This window comes from Astatotilapia calliptera, chromosome 18 (assembly GCF_964374335.1).
Source record: "Astatotilapia calliptera chromosome 18, fAstCal68.1, whole genome shotgun sequence".
In the NCBI taxonomy this organism is placed as follows: Eukaryota; Metazoa; Chordata; class Actinopteri; order Cichliformes; family Cichlidae; genus Astatotilapia; species Astatotilapia calliptera.
This window is the reverse complement of record NC_137439.1, coordinates 35,570,961-35,576,960: the sequence shown is the minus strand read 5'-3', so window position 1 is coordinate 35,576,960 and position 6,000 is coordinate 35,570,961.

The following is a 6,000-nucleotide window of genomic DNA, read 5'->3' as shown; positions in this document are numbered from 1 at the left end:
TCGCCACTGCTCTACTCCCTCTACACTTCAGACTGTGTGGCCACCCATGGCTCCAACACCATTGTGAAGTTTGCTGACGACACAGTGGTGTTGGGTGCCATCTCCAACAACGATGAGGCGGCCTACATGGATGAAGTGAAGAATCTGGCATCGTGGTGCCAGGACAACCACCTCCAGCTGAATGTCAGCAAGACCAAGGAGCTGGTGGTGGACTTCAGAAGGGGTCAGCACAGAGACTACAAGCCCATTATCATCAATGGAGCTCCAGTGGAGAGGGTGCAGTCCTTCAAGTCTCTTGGTGTCCACATCTCCTCAGACCTGACATGGGCTGCCCACATTCAGGTCCAGACCAAAAAGGCTAGGCAGCGCCTGTATCACCTACGACAACTGAGGAAGTTCAGGGTCTCTCCAAAGATCCTCAGGATTTTCTATACAGGCGCTGTGGAGAGCATCCTCACACAGAACATCACATCCTGGTTTGGGAACAGCTGTGTGAAGGACCAAAAAGCTCTCCAGAGAGTGATCCGTACAGCAGAACGCTGCTGCAGGATTGCTCTCCCCCCGCTTCAGGACACCTACACCAGGAGATGCCGGACTAGAGCAGTGCAGATACTGAAGGACCCGTCCCATCCTGGCAACAAACTGTTCCAACTTCTGCAATCTGGTAGAAGGTTCCGCATCTTCCGGGCAAGGACAGAGAGACTCAAGAGGAGCTTCTATCCCCAAGCCATCCGTGCCCTAAACACACACACCTGCCCTCTCACATCATCTATAATTGACTGAGACAGGACTCTTCCAGACACTAAACCAAGGCACAATGTACATTTCAATTCCTTTAATTTTACAGTTTTTCTCAAATGCTAAAACACATGTCACAAACGTTACCACCAGGTCCCCCAATGTCCAAACACAACACCCTTCTCTAAAGCTACATAAACACAACCACACCTTCCCACTGCAAAACTCAAACTCCCACACCAAGAGAGCAGCTCGAAGCTGTCAAAACTGTAAACACTATACACAGCATTACACACTACAGCAAAACAATTGAAAACACAATGCTCAATTTGTGAGAAGGTTCTTTGTTTCATAACTGCCAATGCATATTTTAGAAACTATACAGTAACGGATCGTCGTAGATCTCTGCAGAGGATTAGGCATTTAGATTTGTGAGTTTCATATGAGTAGTATAAATCTATAGAAAATCCTGCATGTACGTACACTACTGTAACACAACTCAATGCAAAAACAGAATCTATTGCACACAACAGTAATCTTGAAAACATGAACAGGGTGTGAAGTTTTTTTATTTACGTCATTCACACCACACACACCACAATCACTGTGCGGCATCATGTCGCTGAGCTGTTGCTCGCATCTCGTCCGTAATGATGGTGCGAGGTTGTCTTGCTCTCCCTCCTGGACCTTCTCCTCTCCCATGTTGGCCTGCTCCTCTTCTTCCAGGGCCAGCTCTTCTCCGTCCTCTGCATCAAATTCCTCTTCCCCTGACTCTGCCTTCATCCATTGTGTTTGTTTGGAACCTTCAGCATACTGTGCACTCTGAACTTGCTTTTACATGTGGGTACAGCATTAGCAACAAGTGTCTTCAATTTTGAGTCATTGTGTGTAGTGAATGACGCCAGGTGTGTTCCCTGTGTTCAAAGATTGGTGACTGTGGCAAGCATTTTGCATCACATGGGCTTTCATTTGAGAATATGAGCAGAGTTGTTTTGCAACATGTGTTTTAGCAAGGAAAAATGTGTTTAGATTTATGAGTACAGAGGGTTGTGTTTTGTGAATTGTGTCTTCATGTGACATGTGTTTATGGTACTGGAATATGGTGGCTACATTTAGTAAATGTGTTTAGACTACTGGTCATTTGGGTTACAGGATTGGCTTTTGTGTTTTAACATTTGAGAAAAACTGTAATGTTTAATCAATGAATCATTCATTATGTCCATGGATTTTCAACTTGACTGATTGTTGTCTGGTCATTTGTAAGTTCCTTTTGAGAGGAACAATGTCCAGGTGAAACAACTGCGTTCAGAATATATTCAGGTACAACACTAAACTGGCATGCAATTACTGTAACAGAGGGTGATGGAGCTGGACGCTGCTGTGAATCATCACAAGTATATTTTTGTTGATGAGGCCGCTTTCAATCTAGCAAAAACTAGACACAGAGGACGTAACCTTATTGGGCTACCATCCACGTCCCTGGACAACGTGGGGGGAACATCTCAATGTGTGCAGCTATATCTGAAGATGGTGTGGTAGGCTGTAGACCAGTTCTAGGGTCATACAACACTGAACACCTGATAGTTGTTTTTAAATGAACTGGAGCAGGCCTGTCAGGGAGAAGACATCGTCTATGTTGTTGTGTGGGACAATATGAGTTTCCACCATGCACAGCTGGTTCAGGAATGGTTTCAAACACACCATATTCCCCTTTCCTCAACCCAATTGAGAAATTCTTCTCTACATGGAGGTGGAAGGTGTATGATCGCCATCCCCATGAGCATGTCTCCCTTCTTCAAGCCATGTGTGAAGCTTGTGGTGATATAACTGCTGAGCAATGTCAAGCCTGGATTCGTCATGCCAGGAGATTTTTCCCACGGTGCCTGAACAATGAAGACATCCACTGGGATGTTGATGAAAACTTATGGCCCAATGTTAATGACCGGCTTGATTAATTGTGTAAAAGTGATGAAAATAAAATAAAAAATACATTGTGCTTATGTAAATGACTTGTTGTTTTTTCTCCCTTTTTCGTGTGCGTGTGTGTATGTATATATATATATATATATATATATATATATATATATATATATATATATATATATATATATATATGGTTATGCCTGAACATAAGTGTAATATTTGCTGTGTAAAGTTTTACAGGTCAGTTACACTCATTCATCACCAAGGTCAATTTGAAACGCTTACCTTGTATTATTTGCTCCTGAATGAAATGATTGGTAAAAGTACTACGTTGAAAAAAGATCTTACTGTTTTGTTTGGGTGAGTAAAGCAAATGTTCTCAGAATATATCACAACGATCATATGTTCTGCAACAATGGTTACGTGGAATGAAAATATGTGCAAATACAATGAACTCATGACATCAGATTTGGAAGGATGACTAGTGGTGTTACAAATATGATCGAATGTGAGTTTTGTACTGAGAGATTTGAAAATGCACACTTTAGTTATGAAAATAGTACCATACCAATTAAAAAAAACTGTAACTGGATGCAGACAAAATAAAGAAACTCAAAGACAAGACACGCTTAAGAGTGAAGACTTGACACAAGAGCATGGAACGCCAGGGAAGAACTAAACTCTAAAGCAATATGAGACCAGCAGCCAGAGGAGAACACAAAACAGGGAGCACAAGAGTCACAGGCAGTTCTGGGGCTCGACCCAGCTACAGTTTTCAAATCAATTCAATTTTATTTATACAGCGCCAAGTCACAACAGTCGCCTCAAGGTGCTTTGTATTGTAAGGTCGACCCTACAATAATACATACAGAGAAAACCCAACAATCATATGACCCCTATGAGCAAGCACTTTGGCGACGGTGGGAAGGAAAAACTCCCTTTTAACAGGAAGAACCCTCCAAAAACCTAAACTGTGAATGACAGTAGAAAAACAGGAGCACAGAAAAGAGAGACATGAGGGGGAACATTAGGCCATTAAGATGATTTGGATTTTCACTGTATTCCTGGGGAACAGAATTGCTGCTGTCAGTATCTACACAGATCAGAGATAAGTGTGTCGTGGCCAATGTGTGCTCATACTCAGCCCCCCTCAAAGAACAACGTCCGCATTAGCTCAGAGTAGGTTAATTAGAGGAGTATAGTTCAAGTGATTTCATTCTATTTTTATCACTATTTGATTCTGCTTTTGCTTTGCTCCTGCTAAACTGCTTTAATAAAATCAGCATAAAAGAATCTAAAAGCAGTTATTAGTGGGTTAATCCCCTCACCCACTGGCTCCATTTAAACTGTGCGTTACCTCATCAGTAAGACCCATAGGATCAGAGATTAGGGTTAAGCAGCAGAGAGTCGATCCAGACTTCTTATATTAGGGTGCTGGTCCCACAGATCGACAGTGAAGAAGGTACGCTGCTAATTTTCATCTAATTTATTTCCTAATTTCAAGAAAGATTTGGCAAAATAAATATCAGGATCACTTTGTACGACTTTGATTCATTTTAGAGAATTTCATAGGATTTTATTGTAGATCATTAAAACAGAAATTATAGTTAAAAATACATTAAACTAATAAACAAATTGTACACAAATAACAAGTATAAAAGAAGCAGAACTAGGGAAAATGTCTTTTTAAAAACCCTTAAGTTTTGATAACATGTTGGCGCTAAAATAAACATGGTAAAAAAAAAGAACAGCATCTGTCACGGCGGATCAGCTGATCATTACGATCTGTTTCTCTCTCTCTCCTCTTCTCTCTCACCGGGGCAGAACTCACTGTGGGTTCACGCCCTCGGCCGACATCCTCGGGAGATGAGTGTCAATAGAAACTTGTCAGTATAATCTTTTAATAATATAAGTTTGCATATGGTAGAATACTGCATGTTGATCTTTTGATGACTTAGGCTGCTGTTCACTACAAGAGTGCTCTGGCATTCACACCCACATCCTGGGAGCGTGGGAGAGGTCGTACCTTCTCTTATTGTTTTGTGGTAGGATAAACGTATCTATGTCTGTTTTAGTCTAAGTGCCTTTTGTTTAGACTTCCAGACCAGCAGGTTTAGGGAAGTCTTTATGGGGTCACACTCTGACCCCACACATGCACACACACATATAAACATCCACATTCCAATGTAAGGAACAAACACCCACTGATGTCTACAAATAAAGACCAGGGCAGTGGCAGAGCGCAAGTCCCTGAGCTCTGACTCTCGTGCGGTTGCTCTGTGGCTGCTCTTGCTGCAAGTAAAAGCTGTGTGTTTCTCCTCTCTGATTCTCAGCTGAAGAAGTGTCTTAGAATACATCTCTTGACATGAGACACCTGGGTCTCATTAAGATGATCAGCATTTAAGCCAGGAGGTGACTGCAGTTCGTCGCTGGATCGTTGTCTACCACGCGTTGGTGAAGCCAAGCTACAGCAAGTCAAGTTAAGTGTGTTTCCTTTGTGCGTTGTATTTAACCCCGTCTTCCTGTCCACAGAGCTCCCTGGATTTCCCCCCCGTGTGATTCCTGAGTGGCCAGTGTTGGTGTGAGAACCTGTGATCGTGTGTGTGGATGATCTGAAGAACGCGTGCTTTTCCCCTGGACTTCCCTGGAGCCCCTTCTCCCTCACGCAGCTGTACATAGCACTCCTGCATCTGAGCCCAGAGTGCTGCGCTTGAGTCCTCCTCCAAACTGTAACACTCACTGTGAGACAGTGTTGGTTAAGTTACTTGAAAAAATTAATTAACTACTAATTACTTGTCCAAGAAAGTAATCCTTTTAATTTACTAATTACTTATTTTAAAAATAATTAGTTGCTTGTTACTTTTTAAAAACTTGATACACAAGTTGAATACAAAGCAACAGATCTTTCAGCCCAATTCATTTTTGTCTGCACAATGCTTCATATAAAACTGAATCAAATGAAAAGTCTCTTTTTTAAACTTGTTTTATTAGTTTTAATCTTTAAGCTTTATGCACGTTGCATCAAGCAAAAAGTAAATTACCAGGGGTCTGCAACCTTTTACACCCAAAGAGCCGCTTGGACCCGGTTTCCACGCAAAAGAAAACACTGAGAGCCTCAAATACTTTTTGAAATCTAAAATGAAGATAACACTGTATATGTTGTTTTTTTAGCTTTATGCTTTGTGTGAACAACTAAAGTAAGTAAAGTTTATTTATTAAGCGCTTTTCACAGACAGGCAGTCACAAAGTGCTGTACACAAATATTAAAATAAACAATACAATCAACAGACATTATACACAATGTAAAGGATCAAATGTAAATAATGTAAAGAATATAAA